Source organism: Arvicanthis niloticus, chromosome 16 (assembly GCF_011762505.2).
Source record: "Arvicanthis niloticus isolate mArvNil1 chromosome 16, mArvNil1.pat.X, whole genome shotgun sequence".
Lineage (NCBI taxonomy): Eukaryota > Metazoa > Chordata > Mammalia > Rodentia > Muridae > Arvicanthis > Arvicanthis niloticus.
The window spans coordinates 47,259,261-47,279,646 of record NC_047673.1 but is presented as its reverse complement, the minus strand read 5'-3'; the positions used below and the strand labels follow the sequence as shown (position 1 = coordinate 47,279,646).

The following is a 20,386-nucleotide window of genomic DNA, read 5'->3' as shown; positions in this document are numbered from 1 at the left end:
GGCTATTTGGAGCACAGAAAGTAAATATTGCCAGAGAATATAATCATTTTTCGGTATTCTTAGGCTGATAGTTTCAGGACCTCGACATGTATGTCTAAACCTGCAGATGCTCAAGTCTCTTATATAAAATGGTATTATGCTTGCACAAAACATACATGTCTCTTTCCTATCATATCTTATTCAGTATCTCTACATTACTTATACCTAGTATAATGCAAATATTGTCAACACTTGTTATACTATATTATTTCTATGCGTGTACAGTACAAAAGCAACTATTTTTTTCCAAGTAACTTCTACCTGTGAGTGGCTGAGTTCTTAGCTGTGGACCCTGTGATAAGTAAATTGTATAGTTCAAACTATCCTGTACTCACAGAGTGTAAAATAACAATCTTACAGCATAGGCAATAAGTATTGGTATGTGGGGAATTCCTCACTTATTTTTAATTTATAAAGAATAACTACAAATGAGATTGAGGCCTGCACAGAGTCTAAATGAAGTAATAAAAAACAGTATAGAAATAGAAGATTGAAAATGTATATTCTACTTTTTTGATATGGTCTGAACTATTTGTAAAATGTTACCAAGATGTCTAATGTCTTTAAATCCTAGTTTCTTTGCTGAAGACTGGTTGTTTGGGCTTATTTTAAAAAATAAGATTCAAATCAAGAACTAGTGATAGCTTCATAATAATAAAAACATATTTCAGATATTTGGAGTAGGGAAATTCTTAAGCTCATAGATACTCTAAGTGCTTTTCTTGCTTATTTTTTTTATCTACTGCCAATATGATAAGCAAACGCAAAAGGGGAGATTTCACATTCTCTTTAAAAAATTAAAAAAAAAAATCAGTCTTCCCATGATGCTCTGCTCCACGTTGTGCTCCCATGTTGCTCTGCTACCCCAGCTGCACGCAGTGTGTGCTTTGCACCTGTGGAACCTGTGCTTTACACATGGCCTTGTGCCCTACTGCGTCATTTCCTTGGTTTTGTTTTTGTTTTTGTTTTTTAAAGCTCCTTGTGCAGTTATAACTACACTTCATCGTCATACCACCCACTTGACTCTGGCTCTGGCTCAGGCTGTTTCCAAGGTGGAAGTGCTGCAGGTCAGAGGTCATGCGAGGAGGATGGCTGTTTCTTCTTAAAGGGATATGTAACAGGAAGAAAGGAAGGAAGGAAGGAAGGAAGGAAGGAAGGAAGGAAGGAAGGAAGGAAGGAAGGAAGGAAGGAAGGAAGGAAGGAAAAGAAAAGAAAAAAGAAAAGAACAAAGAACAAATTTTCTGGTCACAAATCTCAAGCTAGGAAAATTGAAAGAATAATTTACAAAAGTAAAAAATAAATTAAAAATTAAGCAAGCAAGTAAAGGTGGGGTGGGGAAATCAAGGAGGTAGATCATCCAGTAAAAGGCCTACCGTAGGCATAAGGCTTTCAGTTCATATTCCTGGCATCTGTGTATACCCTGATGGTAGTGGCTCTTACTTGTAATCCCAGCAATAAAAAAATGGAGACAAGAACATATGTGGGGCTCATGGGCAGCCAGCCTAGCATAATCTGCAATCCCAGGGAAAGAACATGTCTCAAAAATTAAACAAAATAGAGACTTCTGTGGAACCGCGCTGGAGGAGATTGACCTCTGGGTCCACACATCATTGTACATATGCATACCCACATATACACATACACCCAGAGGACCTTGGAAATGAGGGGGTACTGAGTGGACAGTTTCTTTGGAAAATTATTCCCTAACTCTGACAGGCCATCAAAGGAAAGTGAGAGAGATGGAATCTCAAACATGAGAAGGTCATCTCAGCAATCAGCTGCTCTTAAGTTAGAAGCAGGTACTTCCTTATGTTTTTACATGCAGAGTTTCAAGTGACAAAGAAACAAACGAATATGATAAAAAGGCCAGGTGGTTTTTTTTTTTAATCAATTTTTCCATCAAGTTTTCAAATTTAAATACAAGAATAAAATGAGAGACATTTTAAGAAAACAGAGGAGAAATAAAATAGATTTACATATATATATACTTTACATATATATATATATGGCAGTATTTTTTTGTTTGTGGTTACTATAATGAAATACCAGATGTATGTACCTATGAAGAGATAAAGTTTATTCAGCTCATGTTTTGACAGCAAAAAGTTTGGACAGTGTAACAGTATAATATAGACTTTGTTAAGTGAATTCCGAAACTACTGATTTTGCCAAATTCTTAAACATGTAATCAATTTCTATTTGCATTTGATGAATGTAGTTTTAATGTGTGTGCTGGTTAATATTTTTATTTATCTTAGCAAGCACAATGAGAGATGATGTCAAAGAAATAAGTCCTAAGTTTACTCATTTATCAATATGAACCTCTCAGTTGCTGGGCTGAACAGCAATTTGCAAATTCTTCACACTTTTACAGTGGTGCAGGTATGGATGCACCATCCTATTAAGTTTGAACTCCATGGTTAATGTTTGCCCACGTGTTTTGTATGTTTAGGCTGTTCAAAAAATGGTCAGACAAATCAAAGCTTGATTTTTAGCTTTTGCCAATTTCTAAAGTTTATATATCTGCTTTGATGGAATTCAAGATGGTGGTGTCCCCGAACATGACGTGGAAGAGATGAACACTAGCATGACTCTATAAAGTGTTTCCACTAAGCAATCTCAAAGGCACAAATAATGCCCTAACATCGTAAAGGGATGGAAAAGTAATGAGTGTTGAATACTGCCTTTCATTGTAACAAAACATATTTAATTGTAAAATTGTATGGTTGAGTTTTTAAATAATACATCTAACAAGCTAACAAAATTATGTATCTTCCACAACCTGTTAAGGGAGCCCTGTCACTCAGAACATCAGTTTTCTCTGTGCAAAAATAACTACAGTCTTCAGTCCTTTGCATTGTTACAGATTCATGAGTTTCCATTCCAGTCCAAGTAAAGACTTCTGTAATTACCAGAAGTGAACTTTAATATCTTCTAAGACTATGCCAATGAGTATATAAATTCTAAATCTAGTTTTTGAACCGTAGTCCATCAATATGTGCATGGATATACCATTGAGCAAGAGTAAATGTGTAGAAGAGTTTTAGATTACTGGGGTTTTCATTTCTTTTTCCTATAGCACAAGTGTTTCTCAACCTTCCAAATGCTGTGACCCTTGAATACAGTTTCTCGTGTAGTGGTGACCTTCCCAACTATAAAGTTATTTTGTTGCTATTTCATAACTGTAATTTTAATACTGTTATGAATAATGATGTAAGTATTTGATACGCAGGATATCACAACCTAAAGGATGAGAACCACTGCTATAAGAGATTATAGATTTCAAAATAGAAGTAGCAGGAAATGTTCTCATCAAAATCATTTATGGAGGGGGAACATTGTTCATTTTATAAAACACGGGATTTAAGATGCTATCAAAGCCTCACTTTGGCCAATTTGAACAACAAAGGCAAGCATGGTGGCACACACCTGTAATCTCAACACTTAAAAGGCTGAACAAGGAGAGCAGTTCAGTCTGACATACACAGTGTTATTCTCTCAGAAGAGACTGTGTGGTGTCACATAAATCCCCAGAATGCTAGTCTATTGCTGACACACTTGGTTCCCCTCCAGAACTTGATGGGAAGACTTACTACCAAAGTCACCACATTTGAGTCACAGCATAGCGAAATCAAATGGTCCTGACCTTCATTCATACTGGCTGAAATTTCATAATATTGAAAAAGTATTATGTGCTCTTCTGGAGAAGAAATGCAATTATCAGTTTTACACACCTATGAACCCTGCCTGAGAAGCATGCCAGTGTCCGATCTGAGAAGATATGTCTATTCTTGCAGTAGTGAGGTGAATTCCATAGTAGTGACCAGTCACTGGCACACAGGGATATCAGTAAGTGATAGGACTATAAAAACACATTCCTTTCTGCCTAAGTGAACTAGGGGACACCAAGGATGGAGCCTCGCAGAATCAATGGTAAATGCTTCCCAGGTTTTTATTCTGAGCAAGCATTATTGGAAAGAAATGAAGTAAAGATTTGCATCTCAAAGTTTATTGTGTAAATAATGATGATGATGAGCAATAGCTGAAGTTTGTTCCTTGAGTTGAGACAATGCAAATTAAATCTTAGTTACCATCAAGCATAAACTTATTAGACGATGTGCTGATTCTTTGTCTGTTTTAAAGAAAGCAAAGATTTCAAATTATTTTTTAATGTCTACTCAGGAAGTAAAATTCACAAGTAAGGCATGACAGTGTTACAGAATTCTGGTTCAAATGTACATTTTACCTAAAATGTATGGTTTTTTTTTTTTTTTTCAGCTTACGGCACCTGATTCCTTAGACTTTATTATTATTACATTGATTTTCCCTGAGAGCAGGCAAAACAAAGATCAGAGAACTTGGTTTGGTGGAATAGTAACAATAGCCTGGAGAGAGAGAGTTACAAGCCTGGAGGGAAGTTACATGATCCAGTGGCAGAGATGGACCTGAGCTGACCTTAGACAGTACCCAAGGGTGCGGGGCAAACCAAAGAGAGCTGCAGGAAATGAAAACCCCTCATATCAGTTTTTGTGTGAAAGAAGCTCTAGCCATGGGTATAAATCCGTTTTGGTACAAAAAGAATATTTCTTCAGTTGTCTTGTTAAAGCAAAAATATAAACAATTCAGCAAATACATAAGCAACAATAACAATAACAATAACATTTGATTTTAAGACAGCTCCTCACTGTATAGCCAAGCTGATTTTTATCTTATGGCCTTCTTGCTTCTGCTTCCAGAGTTCCGGAATTGTGGGTATTTGTCACCACGCCAGGGTTGGGTTTCTTGACTAAGACCAATGTAAATGCTTCTTGCTTCACACATTCACCCACGAACCTAGTTATCACTGGACTATGAGATCTAGTGTCATCAGCAGACAAGAATGGCCCTAGCATCCATTATTCACTGAGCCATTGAAACCTCATAGAAATATTAAATTACTAATTTGTATCGTTTTAGTAACCACTGTCCTCTGTCATTAAACAAATTTTAATGAATCAGTCTTTCCTCCTGAAAGTCTCAATATGAATGCAAACAGGTACACTCTGGTATGAATTATCTCCTACATCAGCTTTTATGCTAAAAAGTTGCTTATATCCATTTTTCAAAAATAAAATCCACTGTTATCAAGTTACTTTGCTCTCCATCTCATTACCTTTCATTTAGTACCTTGCTTCCTACATTGAGTTGGAAGTAATTTATGTTGATGTGAGTTTGGTGGCTTATACCTGCAATGCCGGCAATCGGGAATGTGAGGCAGGAAGATCACCACACGTATGAGGTCATTCTGAACTGAGAAGTTAGATGAAGTTCATAAAAAACATAATAAGCAGAGCTCTTTGATAGAATGCTTGTCTGGTATGCACAAATCTCCGAGTTCAATCCCTAACACCACAGAAAATGACGATAGTGCTTGCCTGGCATCCCATCACTTGGGAGATGGAAGTAGGAAGATCAGAAATTCAGAAAATTCTCAGCTACAGAGCAAGTTTGAGGCCAGTCTGGAATACTTGGGACCATGTATCAAGAACAGAGAAACAAACAAAACATGTCCACTTGCTTAAAGGTGCTCCTCATTAATGAAGCCGTGGAAGAGGCACAAGTCAGGGCTCTTCCTTCTCCATATTCTGCAAGAGGAAAGTCTAGCCTCTTTCAAGAAATCAAGGAAAGGCAAAACAAGGATGCACGTTTTGTTGTTTTGCTATTTAAAATCCAGACTCCAAGAAGACCTTCAATTTCTGCCTTTGATCTTGAAAGCAGCTTAAACACAGAGAGTAAGTAGAGGTGGGATCTGCTCTTTTCTTTTAATCTAGATCAACTGATGTGTCTAACTGTTCTTAAGGACAGATGAGGTCAGATCTCTGCAGTAAGTGTACATGGGCGAAATAACAGATACAGAGGTAGTTTAATACCGTTTTAAACTGTTGAAGTCTTTAAACTATCTCAGCATGAAATTACAAACTTCAGATGGTTGGTTTTTAAGAACTTTTGCTTAACCTTACTACCCAGTCCCAAATCATGTTACAAAGTGCTATTAAATAGAGGCAGACTCCAGAACCTCTCATTTTGTTTTGGGCTTTCTGCCTCTTTAAAGATACTACAGAAATGCTTCGAAAAGGCATGGGTGGGGGAGACGAGGCTTATTTCATCATTTTAAAACATCAGATCTGAAATATATTATGTATATAAATACAAACTCAGAGTTTCCAAAGTGAATATAATTTGCACAGCTCGGTGTTTGATATCTAGATATGCTTGTAACATCTCAAAGCCCTCTGAGCTGATTTTTTTAGACAGATTTTACAGAACCCAGCTTAAGTTAACAGAAGTTGTAAATTATGTCTAAGTGGAATTTATAAACAAAAGTTAAAGTTGAGCATGCAAGGGAATATTGAAAAGTTTGCATAATGCTGTCAACATCCACAGTGCCAACGTTCACCCTTTCCTTTATTATTAGCTCAACCTTTTTCTGTATACATGGATATATGTCTCAGTAAGTATGTGTGTACAGATTTATGTTTTCAAATGAAACAAAGCTGTGTGGTTAGTATTGCAGAGATCGACTAGTCTGGACCACATTCTTCCTCCAGCCCATTCAGTACAGTACTGACATTTTCCTCTTGTACCTTTGTGAGTGTGATCCGAGCTGAGCTTGTATTTCTGGAAAGTGCCTGGAGAATACCAATTTAATTTAGAAACTGCTCAGCCAAAGTGTTTGGTGGCGCTTGACAGTCTTGTGCCAGGTGATCGGATTCATTCTTGTAGATACTGCAAAGAAACGTTGGAAATGTCACCAGGGAGTTTACATTAAGTGGACTTTTTCTACAAAGGCATTGATTTTAAACATCATTTAAATGTAGACCATGTGTCAATTTCAGGGTTTTGTTACATTACAGAATTTAGATGTTAGCTCTCTGCTTTACAACTGTTCTAATACCTGGTATGGACCTTTCCTAAGTGGCAAACTGTGTTATACACGGTATTAAGCTAACGGCCCAACTGAAAATTTTTATGTGACTGAGATGAACAAATATTTGTTTTGTTAGCTAAAATACTGCAATGGCAACCAAATATTTTCCAACTGCTCCTTCTTTTCCATAGTTTTGTTTTTATGGTAATCAAAATCAGATCTTAAAATCTCTATGCACATACACATGTAGAATCCTTTTAAAATTACCATTTTTAATTCATTTTGTGAATATAAATGCCTATTGTCAGAGGACAGTGTGTGAAAATCAATTCTGTCATGTCCTTCATATATATATATGAATTCGTTCCTGAGATGGAATTCGGGTCACCAGGCTTGGTGGCAAGCACCTTTATTTATTCAGTGCCAAATCTCATGTGCCCAATCCTGTACTTGTATTAGCCCTGTGATAGCTACATGTACTCCCATAGAGCCAGGAAATAAGTTGTCCTTCCTAACAAACCGCTACCATCTAAAAATAAGGCATTCATCTCTCAATTCATTGAACATATACAAAGCTATGCCAGGAACTGAAGCCATGGATGTGTATACGCTAGGAAAGCTCTCTACCATTGAGCTATACCACAAGCCATAATATATGTTAATTAACAATGTGTATTGTGCTGAAATGGGTGGGGGATTAGTACTGTATTCTAGAAGATTTATATTAATCAGAAACCTATATGATGTTATTTCTGAAAATAGTCAACATGGTTCCCCTTCAGACACTGCATAGAAAAAAAAAATGTAATTTAAAAACTGGACCATTTCTGCTGAAACGACCTATCAGCCTTTGCTTCCTATTGGCTTGCTTTCCTGCTTGCCTTTTTATTGGATCCATACTTTGTATTTTAGTAGTCCAGTAAATTCTTCCTGGTTTTTAGTATTTCTCTAAAAATATGTTGTGAATACTCACAGAGAAAAAATAGCACTAAAGGGCTTACAAACATCCCCTGTTTTCTAAATAAGGACAGAAACAGTTTGGGGTTTTGTTATGTTTACCTCATTTTGTTTTGCTTTTGAAGGAAGGCTAGAACATTAATGCATGACAGCAGTGAGATTACACAGATAGATTTTTTTCGGCCTTTTATCTAGTAAACATTCTAATGACCTACTTCAAAGGCCGACTAGGAAGAAGCCTCCTTGTCCTGCCAGAATGAGGGGGAAAGCTCATATGGGAGATATGAAGAGCCTTTGAATGGATCAGTGCTTTTTATGAGAAATAATGAGGTGAGAAGCATTCTAGTGTGTGGCACAGGCCTTCATTAAAAAGCGTGAAACAGAACGGCTTACGGTTAAAAGGGGTAATTTGTTCTAACATACTTGCTAAATTGTGCTGTAACCATGCCAGTTAACAGCACTGTATTTTCTATAGGGTTCCTGAATGCATTTGTATGCAATTATTCTGCTCCTTCAAAGTTCAGGGATTGTTTTTCCTCCGGATAGCTTGTGTTAACTAGTTGACAGTGCTCACTCCTTCAATGGAAAGTACACTGAGCCCCACAGTTAAAAAGGGGTGAGACAATCCAGAGATGTCCTCATTCTCCATCCAAAGCCAAAGGGTTCTTGTAAAATCACAAATTCACAGAACCCAGCCTTAAATGAGTACCATTTGTCTAAAGGTAGCATCAGTTACCCAGTTTAGAAACCACAGGGCTTGAACTTTTCTCATATGTATTGTAATTAGTGGAATCCTCAAGGGGGAAAAAAAAACAACAACTCATATCTGATCCCTTAAAGTTTGCCATCTAGAAAAAGAGAAATCCTGGAAAAAATGAACACGAAGTTGTCTGCATTTGGGAGGAAATGTTACCCAGATGAGAACTTGACGTTCTACAGAATTCCAAGTAGATTGCTTTCAGACTAGTTTGGGGGAACATTGGACAAAGATTTTGCTCATGGAAAGATACACTTACAAAAGTATACCATAAAACATAGTTTTCCCCCATATGGCTAGCTATCAGGGGGGAAATTATAGGAAAGTTATGCTTTGGGCAGGATCTAGAATTTGGGTAAGATACAGAAAGCAATCTTCCTTACAAAGTGACAATCTTTTAAGACAAGTTTATATTGCACTTGGAAGACAGTGATGCAGGTATTCAGTTTTACAACAAAATGTGCCCCGACTTTATCGCAGATGGTACAAGTTTATTGGGACCGTAATTTGTTAATTAAATACAATTTATGCCACACCAAAGACTAAAATTAGAGATTTAAACCCAAGACAAAATGACTCCACATTGAGACAAAACTGTCAGACCATCTGAGACTAAGCTCCTGGAAAATTCAGATTTCTTACTTTCTTGATCCACTTCATTGTTTTTGTATATTGAGTATTTGATATTTGCAGAAAATATTGACAATTATTATTTAGTACATGACTCTAGCTTCAAAACTGAATACAGTTAAGCATAATAGAAACCAGGCTAGGAGCCTGTAATAAATATAATAGGCTCAGCTTCTCCTTTCTATTTCTTTTTATTGGGTTTTCAGGAAAGTCTATGAAAAAAAAAAATCTAATTGCAATTGCTTAGCAAGTCTTCAGATTCCCTTAGCCTTGGAGCAGGAAGCAAGAACCCAGTAGTCTATGGTAGACTCGCAGATTCAATGTTCATTCTCTGTCTTGAAGCTAAACTGGAGTGTGTGCATACTGAAGAACAAAAGCCATAGTTAGAAAATCCGAGTCACTGTACTGTAATAAATAAGGTCAGATAAGGTAGTTAGTTGAAGTACAAAGGAACATATTCTTTAATGTTATGCTCACTGGCCCAGGACACTGACCAAGGAAGAACAAGTATATTTTCATCAGTCCTTGGCTTGTTATTGTGAATGATTAGAATTGTTTTCCTTCAGGTGAACACTAGAATAGAAATCCTGGAAACTGACAAAAGAAAAGGGATATTAAGAGACATTGGGCATTTTGTTTTTTTAAGTTTTCTGTTGCTTGCTGTGTCGTTAAAGTCTCTGTGACCAATGGGCTGAAGCGATACTAAGATCAGGTGAACACAGCAGAGGACGCATGTATTTTATTGAAACTGTCCTGGGTTTATTTCATTCTTGTAGGAGTTTGTGGCTTCTCCTAGCTGGAATACCTGGACATTCTTATGGTCTCATGCTGTCAGATATGGCTACTTTACATTTGCTTTTAAGAATTCTTAGAAATTGATCACATCAAAGGTCAAGGAAAATGTAAGGATAATGAAACAAAAAGATAAAATTCATTGGACAAAATACTCACCCAAATATTTTGACTCTAAACAGTGTGTAGTTAAACATAAAGCAGCACCAAAAAGTAGGTGAAATATTCTAAAGGAAGTATAGGCCTATATTTGAAACAGCCTTTTGTGGGTGGGGAGATATATGTACACTTGATGCTGCGTTAGATATTGAGGCCGTTTAACAAATTTGCTATATGGTCCAAACCTTTTGCCAGAGAATGAAGACTGACAAGGCTAAAGAAATTCTGGACATCATGGGACCTCCTCCGCTGAGCAGCTGAGGAGATGAGACAATGTGTTTCTCTTTATCTGTGGACATCTCTAGTAAGCACAGTTAGTGCAGTGGAGTGCTGCAACTATTTAGAAAAAAAACCTAATTTTTTAAAAAAATTATTCTTCTATCATATACTACATCCTGATGGCGGCTCTCCCCTCCCTGAAGTCTCTCTTCCCCACCTTACCTCTCCCACTATAGCCCCTCCTATCCCCTCTGCTTCCCCTTAGAGAAGAACAGGCCTCCCAGGCAACACAACATAACAAACTACAATAAGAGCAGGCACATAGCATCATATCAAGGCCGGATGAGGCAATCTGGTAGGAGGAATGGGGTCCCATAAGCAGGCAATGGAGTCAGAGCCTTTCCCCAATCTCACTATTAGGAACACCAAGCCATAACTTATATTCAGAAGGCCTAGGTCATCTGCTACAGGCTTCCTGATCTCTATGAGCCTTCATGAGGCCTGGTCAGTTGATTCTATGAGTCAAAAAAGATCTGATATATTTTATCTCAGCAAAGTATCTTTAAATAAAGGAAGATTAAATATACTTACAGCAATGCTAAAATAAACCAAACATTTAAAGTAATCAAAAGTTAATATTTTGATTTTTTTTTTTTTTTTTTTTTGGTTTGCAGCTACAGGGCTTTAGGAATCTGCCTCATGTGGGTCATTGTGAGACGATAAGGAAAGCTAGATATTCTTCTCATGGCTTAACATGTTTGATGGAAGGCCCTTGAATCAGTCAGTTCTGGGTCACAGCCACAAAATACTTGAGAAAATAACTTAAAGGAAGAGAGGGTTATTTTGGTTCGTGGTTTCATCCTATAGTTTGGGAGCTTCAATGGATTCAGTCTGTGGCAAAGCAGAATATCATGGCAGCTGGTGAATAGCGAACAAAGCTAATTAACTCATGGTCCCCAACAAAGGGTATTGGAGAATAAGGAGCAGGCTCATGAAATATCGGCCAAAGATGCCTCCTTAAGAACACATGTTCTTGCCAGGAAGTGGTGGCACACATCGCTAATCCTAATACTCAGGAGGCAGAGGCAGGCAGATCTCTGAGCTCAAGGTTAGCCTGGTCTGCAGAGTGAGTTTCAAGACAGCCAGAACTACATAGAGTGACCCTGTTTGGAGAAGCCAACCAACCAACTAAACAAACAAAACAGAACTCACTAACTATGCTCCTCCTGCAACAACTTTTATCACTTCGCAGTAGTCCTTCATCTGTGACTCCATTAATGGATGAATCCAAAGACAAGGTAGAGCTTTCCTGCTTCTATCAAATGTCCAAACTCTCTGAGCAAGGCTGCTTTGAGAATCAAGTCATTAATAATATACAAGCCTCTGTAGAACACTTTCAAACTGTGGCACATGGCCAGCTTAGCTCTGCTGTATTAGTGGTTATCACAGTTGGGATCTTAGCTGATACAAGTGGCAATTTCTTCCTTAATGGAACAACCTATAGCCAAATTTAAGGTATCTTCACATTTAAATTAAGTTAATAAACTCTTGCCCTTTAAGGAGACCTTTTCCCTGCCTACTATCTGCGTCACACATTTGAAATGGTCATATTTAACTTACTATTCATTGTTAGCATTATTTAGTGAATCAGGGACCATAACAAGAACGTCAAATTGTTTCATGGTAAACTTCTTGAAAATGCATAATGCATATTATATAATTTGGTTATATGAAGAATAATAAATAAATAATGCGATAATTAAAAGACAAAAAAACTACTGCAGCTTCAAACCCTAGTTTCTCATTATATGTATTTTTATCTTTTAGGATAATGCTTCTACCTTTATGCCTCATTTCAGCTAAAATTAACATGGAAAGCTCTGTCTGAATCTGATGAAAAGAAATGCAGGAGGCAAGAGATACACAAGCAGGATCAGAACATGCATGATCCAGCTGTGCAAGTTTCAATCTACCCCTACACTATCCAAGCCTCTAAGATTGTCTAGACAAAGAGGGCAAATCTAAGGAAAATTGATTCTGAAACTTCAGGTGTGTGTTGGGAAATAGTAGATTGATTTAGGTAATGTAAGAAAACAAGGACATAATTGCATTGAGAGGGCCATTTCCTATAAATTCTTCAAGTGCCAAACATGCTAATTTAGTGTGTGGAAGTGGTTTAGCTTATTCTGTTGTTAATTTATGTCATATGAAGAAATTATAACTGTAGAGAATACCTAAGAAAATAGCACTGAATAACCAACCGTGTTTCTCACTTACTGAGAAACACCAAGCCCATGTTCTTTAAGGCTGATATTTGGATTTCTTGTGAAACTGAAAAGCCAGTTAATCTTTTTAACAGAATAACACCTTTCCAAATTATCTTGCAAGTCATAAACCATCTCTTTCTACCATGGTCTAGCTTTGAGGTTGTCATTAAAACTTCCTCTGAATTATTAATCATACATAGAAACTGAAAATGGGTAGAATTAGTGTCTCTATGGTAGGACCTATCCACTTAATTTTCTTATTTATGTTGTTATATATGAAGGAATTAAGGAAACTATGAAATATTGCCCCATTAACTTTCTGTTTCCTAACTTTCTATATAGGAAGGACTGTGCTTCCATTTCAATTTACAGAGAAGTTCCACATTTAGACATTTAGTTAAACATTCCAAAGTTACAAAATTTCAGCTTAACTCAAAAATTTATATTGTATCCCCAGTAACTAGAGCCACAGAAGTGGTTGCCTGGCTCTCAAGAATTAAGAAATACTCTCTTATATACAAGTTAGTGAAGTGAAAAACTTTAAATCTTTATGATGTACCATTATTCTTGGTCAAATTCTATCATTCCAGTTTGCAATCAATAGCTAAGCAAAAATAAATTGCTATGAAATGACTTGAAACTTGTATCTGTATGTTGCTTAACAGCTGGACACTTGCAAAAAAATTCCTGTAGTTTGTTCTCCCACAGCCTAAACTTGGAGTAAGTGTGCTAATTCCTCCTTAGTCTCCCTTTCTCGGTAATAGCATGCAAAACTGCAAGCATTTCTCATTATATTATAATTTTCAAAAACTTGTTGGTTTACCCAATTCTGGTCTGAAAATTCTTTCTCTAATTAGTGTTGTGGCAAAAATTGAACACAGACTGATTTTAATCCTTTATTTATTGATTTTATTTTAATGCTATTACTCAGCATATGTTGGCTACATTAAACTATTACAGTAAAAATTAAAATGAAAGTCATATGATTTAGTTTTCCTTTAAAAGTGTTCAATTGGTCTATTAGAAGTTGAGTGCCAAATACCAGATGTCTGATTTAAAAGAAATTCTGAACAAAAAGAAAAATGAAACCAACTCTTTTATTATTAAGATATTGAGATTAAATGCCATCCAATAAAAAGGCATGTTCATAGAAAAATACAATAATATGGATACAGTTTAATACAGGTAATAAAAATATGTTATATTGGTCATGATTATTTAAACTCTCATCTTTGTAGATAAATTTTTGCTAGAAAATCATTAAGCAATTTTTATACTTTACAAAGAAAATGACAATAGATCTTTGACTTTAAACTACAGGTCTCACTGAAAATACACAATGTAATCAAGATAAATAATCATTATCAAGTCCTTTCAATTATTTTTCTTCAAACTTTAGCTGCCTCTGTTTACTAGCATAATTTCTACCCATTTTCTGGGGAGATCTCCTGAAGGGCTAGGGGCAACAGAATGGCAGTTTCAAAAGAAAGATCCAGACAAAGGTTTTTGCAGCTCATCCAATTTTCAACGTCTTGCTCATTGATTCGTGATATCATTAATCCTCAAACACCAGATTTTTGTCTGTCTCTACTTTCTTTCCAACAGTAAGGATCTGTTTCTCAAAATGATTTTACACAGTGTTCCTGCTATAAGTTCTTTTCTGATTATTCCTGCCTCCTGCTAAAATCACGCTGTTATAATAATCACGAGTTAACGTTCTCGAACTTCTTAACTTTTTTTCCTAGACACAAGATTAGTTCAGCCAATCTCCTTTTTAGCAAGGTATGTCCACGTGATGGTAGGGCTAACCAATCAGCTATCAGCAAGACTCAGAATCTGTTTACCTTCTGTGTAAACTACTCTCTCCCCTCCTTCTGTTGGATTTTATTGGCGGTATATCAAAAGATACATGCTAGGAGTGGCATAGGGCATTTGTGTGGGTTATACAGTAAAGCCTGCCCCCAACTCTCTCCTTCTCGCCCACCCTATGCTCTGCAGATACCGATAACTGATTTTTTTTTAATGTAGCAAGAGATTGTTCTAGTCCTGGTAAAGCAGGGTTATGATCTCTGTGTTCGTTTTTCTGTTCATTTTCTTATTCAAAGTTATCAATTTTGAAATCGAGGATATCAATGTTATCAGTCACGTTTCAGCAGAGTAGACGGCTCTAAATCTGCCTCACGCTGACTGACTCCTTTTTTGAGGACCTCCATCCTACAACAACTGTAGTCCTGACTCAGGAACCTGTGGCTAAATTGGCCAGAGCTGATTCTCTAACTGAAGCTAAGTCAGTTAGATTATGTCCCCTAAAAGATTATTCAGAATTAGACCATTAGTCTAATATGATAACTGGAACTTTAGATGCATACATGGGAGCATAGGCTACATTGACCGGACAAGTTCAATAAGCTACGGATCAAGGATGAAAAACTAAAACAGGTGAACTTAAATATGCTAGAAAGGCTCGAGGATTTCCATGGCTAGTTGTGGTTCTTGTCTGAAACCAAACTGGATTCTGCCATTGTTTTCCAGCAGGGTTGTGTTATCTGTTTTGTATAAGCTCCGACAGGATGACTCCTGGAGCTCAAAATACTGAAAATTTAATTAATGCACTTATATATTATGTCTGCTTTTCACACTCCTAGGAATGTACTAACTAAAACCAGATACACAACATTTATCATTGTATGTGGGGCCAGTAGCGAACGGTCAAATAATTTTGCAAGTGGGTGTGTGTGTGTAGGACTTTGCAATGTTATCAAATGCTAACAAGATCTTGCTTACAAGATTTAGTGGTGGTTTTCTTTTGAGTTATAGAGCTAATGAGAGTGTTTCTTTAACATGAGAACATCATTCCCTCTCTTAGTTCTTGCATCATTTTGCCATTTGAGAAAGTTGCAAACTTTTTTAATTCAACTATCAGAAAATTAAGTCATATCTACCAGTGTCAGGAAAAAGGAAGGGATGGAAACCTTGAAAGTGGGATGATAGCATTGATGGAAGGAAAAAGCAGAAAGTTATAAAAACAGAAAGAAAGGATATAGAGCTTAGGGGGTAATTATACACAGGTACAATGGTCATGGAGGACAGATTTTGAGCAGGAGTCACTAGGAAAACAGTGGTGTCATACCAGAACGTTGCTTCACAGAAAACATTAGAGTGCCCTATTTCTATAATTCAGAAAGGCTTGGTTATCAGCATGCATCACTATAATCTGGAAAGCTTTTGAAAGATAAAGATGTTCCTGCTTCATCCCCGGGGACTCTGACTGGCCAAGAGTAGATTCTGTGCATCAACAGTTTAGAAAAAAAAAAAAAAAAGCCCATCCCCAAGGGGACTTCAATATCTTGATGGTCATGAGAGCAAGCTTCATTTGAGCACGTGGCCTGCCAAGAAACGATCTGCTTACTTTCTAAAAGATAGTTCCATTTAAAATAGACTGCAAAAAATTTTAGAGCCATGACAATAACATTAAGTAGAAAACAAGCTTGGGGAATTGGAAAGGAAGTGAGGTGAAATACCTACTAAATACCCAGATCTGGTTGTCTGTGAGCCCTGCTCCTAGGGTTTGTCTTCTTTACTAGGACAACTGAAAGTCCTGCTGACTAAGAGGGTATAGAAGGCAGTGTGTGTGGCTGTTACAGTTCCAATTCTGTTCATTGCGATCCATCTCCAGGACCTCTCAGACTGTGTGTTCAATGACTTCCTACCCTCTTCACCAATACAGTCAACACATCCTGACGACTCTGACCATAGCTTTTCTCTTTACTGTCTTCTAAGATAGAATAAAAGTGATGTCATGATCCAGATAAGTACCTACGTATAAGTAGTAGTTCCTCACTAACCAACTAACTCCACAGATAATGAATGGGCAAATCAGTTACTACTTAAGATCTAACTGCAATTCTGTCCTTTGACTTCTTTTCAAAGAAAGAGAGCAAGAGAGACTTTGTGCCACCATTCATTAACCTAAAAGTGAACAGCTAAAATCTACCTCAGTTTCCCCTCACACACATGGTAGACAAAGCAGATATGTGTGGTTGAAGCAGAGACCACCAACTGGAAAAAAGTTGGAAAAAGGATGTTTGGTTTTACTGATGATTTACAAACAGATATCCCAAGTCAAATTATTACATAGAATAAAAACAAAAAGTCTACAAAAGCGTGTGTGTGTGTGTGTGTGTGTGTGTGTTTGTGTGTATGTGTGTGTGTGTTTGTGTGTATGTGTGTGTGTGTATGTATGTGTGTGTGTGTGTGTGTGTGTGTGTGTGTGTGTGTGCATCTGCATGTGTGTCTATAGAGGAAGTGATGAAAGGAAGGAACAAGGACAGGAAGATACTAAAGTTCTGTTCAAACTGTTGGAAAAAACACATCGTGCCACCTAGTGGTTAAAAAAAGCTGATTTCTTTAAATTAAAATTAATTTTGCCTTTCATTAGAAAAACCAGACAAATCCACTGACGTCATTGGAATCTTGACTTGAAAACTTACGGAGTGTGTTTTAAATTCTCATCCAGAAGTTCGACTAAGAAAAATGGAGAAGGTTAAATTTATTGTTTCCCTTTTCTACCAGGTGACTTAACTTCCCCAAAGCCCACTTTCCTCTAGGGAAAACAAAACAAAACAAAACAAAAAAACAAAACCAAAACAAACAAACAAACAAAAAGCTACCCCTCAAATTTCACATTACGCAGTTATCAGTCTATGCCACAATAATTCCTAGAAAACATTGTTTTCTACAAATAGAAAGTTTCAATGCTACTCCTGTAGTAAAGGCACCTATCCATCATCGCAGCCCCTTGTCACAAAGTCAGCCCAGCATGATGCTAACCGAAGACTGGTTGTAGAGCATGCTTTTCATGCTCTCCATCTTCCTCAGTCCCAGATTAAAGATTCTGCACTGCAGGGCTTCCTTAGTGGGGAGTTTTGTTTTGTTTTGTCGCTTTTTGTTTTTTGTTTTGTTTTGCATTACTGGATACTGGCTCACCTCATATATTTGATTTTTTTATGAGCCTCACTTGTACACCCTTGTAATATATTTTTTTCAACTTGCATGACACAAATTCTCCTTTGCTCTGTGAAAGTGTATAGACCACGCCTCAAAAATCAAAGGAAGAAAAATGGGTTCTTTGTGGCAGTACTTTATAGGTTCATAGCTCCATCCCTTTCCCACTAGTCATGTCTACCCAAGACTGACCATGTTGATCAGATTTACAAAAGACATTTAAAATTACAAGTTACTCAGGACCAAGCACCATTTACAATCTCCAAACAAGTATTCTATCATTAATGCCAAAGAATAAAGTTATTAGGCCTTCTTTAATTTTAAAAGAAGAATGAGGAGAATATAATATTTTCATCCAAAGAATGATGGGAAAGTGGCAGCACTTTTATTTAAAAAAAAAAAAAAAGAACTGTCTTTTAAAATGCCAAAATCATCTGTGAAAAGTTCTTTTCAGTCAGCTTTATGAGGTAAAGCTCTATGGCTTTACCTCACAGCCTTGACCTTCACCCCACAGCTTAGCAGTGGCCGGAATGGTATTATACGACTTTCTAAACAGCATTTGTAGCTAATACAAAAAACAAGAACGTATTTACTGAGAAGCTAGTCTTCAGTCTTGTGTTTTCACTGTTGACGACAAAGCATTTCATGGATGAGATTTTGCATAAAACTTTGGGATCTTTTCTAGACTAGACGGTTGATAATAAATCAAAAGGGCTGGAGAATGAGATAGTACACATTTTAGCTCTCTGTAAGAACACGCAGCCACTCGGGTTTAGTCATGCAGAATATTGCTGACATTCCTCTGATACCTATGTGTGAGTGTAAGATAGACATGCTTATCACTATAGTTATATCTTCATTCAATTCCCTTCTTTGTCTGCCCCTGATAAGCTTGAAACCATTCCCCTCTGCCTTCAGCATGCAAACAAGTATATCTGAAGGCTTCTTTTTCTTCTCCTAGCACCCCATAATGGTTTTATTAAAGCATTCAACTCCATATGTGTATATTTATCTTTGCATTTCAATAAACTGTGAGTTACGGGATGCAGGAAGCTCATGTTAAACCTAGGGCTTACTATAGCAGGCACGTAATAGGTATTTACAAACTTTTATCAAATCAAATAGTGTGTTAGTTTAAACAGAAATTATTACCAATGTCAGGACCAGATGATATCTCCTTCCAGTGTTTATATGTGGATTCTTAGTAACAAATGTTCTAGTAGCTTCACTTGGAACTGTACCCAAAGACTGGTTCTCCTTTCAAAGTGCAGGCAGCAAAGTACTCTGTTGTCTGATGAACATTCTAGTAACCAGAAGCAACTAGGAAAGTTGCCTTCCATGAACTCTGAAACCAAAATTAAAGGAAGTTTCTTCCTTCTTTTCCTATGTGTTATAGATTGGGATAAATATTTTAAGTTTTCTTCTATGTTTTATTCATTGTCTCTTCACATATCTTAAGAAGATCTTTTGGAATAAAACACTAAAGTCAAACAATTGGAAATAGTAAAATTAAGCCAAAAAGAAAGAAATTATTTTATTGTTGTCGGTGCTCTTACTCTGCCAAAGGTTTACATGGGGGAAATTTTCAAAGAATGATTGAGCTTGCTCCTAGAAGAGACACATCTGTTTCTATAGATGGAGCCATGAATGGAGGTCAGAGACTTGATCTTAGCATGCTTCTGAATAGAACTGGGGACTCTGGAGTCATGGGTGGGATGTGGACATGGGTAGAAAACCAGAAGTGGAGCTAGGAAGACAGATCATGCCTCAAAGGCATTTTAGTGCAAGGGTGGACCTTTGTATAAATCCATCAGAATCTTTGTAAAAGCTCTAATTCCTGTGCCACTATAGGGAGATGGGAGAGAGAGGTCAGTCAATATGTAGGAGCCTCTGGACTATCTAGCCTGGTGTATGCAGTGGGGGAAAAGCCAACTAGGATACATTATATTAAATAAGATGGGAAGTCAGCTGATGCTCAACTTTGTCCTATGACCTCTATATTGCATATGTGTGCATGGATGCTGTGTGCACAGATGCAAAGAAATACAGACAGGTATAAAAGATTAGGAAGGGGAAGGAGGGAGAAGAAAAGAAGAGAAGAGAAAAGGAAGGGAAGGAGACAAGAGGGCAGGGGAAGAAAGGGAAGGAGATGGGAGGCGAGGAAAAGGAAGGGAAGGGAAGGGAAGGGAAGGGAAGGGAAGGGAAGGGAAGGGAAGGGAAGGGAAGGGAAGGGAAGGGAAGGGAAGGGAAGGGAAGGAGAGAGGACATAAGGGGAGGGCAGGGCAGGGAAGGGAAGAAAGGACTTGGAGTAATGTTCCCGCAATTTTTATTTGACCCTAATTCTGTGAGTAGAGTCTCTGTGATTTAATTGGTCCACTAGACGTGAATAAGATACAATAACCTGAGAAGTACACGTTAAGACATAGACAAGTCTGACACTAAAAGGGACAGGAAAAGCCACTTCACTCCCCTCTGCTCCTTGTTTGCTCTCATGGATATAGTGAGTTTTGACACTTCAGCTCTCTAGTCATAAAAACATCCATTGACTTGAGTAGGTTGTGCACACCGCAAGGACCACAGCACACTTTGCTGTGTGGCCCAAACTTTAGCCTCCCACTGTCATCCAAAAATGTTCTTTTACATTGTTTATGTGTA

General features: G+C 37.2%; 1 long non-coding RNA gene across 2 annotated transcripts in view; it reads right to left on the bottom strand.

Annotated features, from left to right (window-relative positions):
* The window catches only part of LOC143434616 (uncharacterized), a 175,162-nt gene that overhangs the window by 108,039 nt on the left and 46,737 nt on the right, over positions 1 to 20,386 (bottom strand). For both annotated transcript variants that reach the window (XR_013104238.1, XR_013104239.1), the window contains exon 2: positions 6,663 to 6,804. This is a non-coding gene — a long non-coding RNA (uncharacterized LOC143434616). The remainder of the gene's footprint in view (positions 1 to 6,662; positions 6,805 to 20,386) is intronic.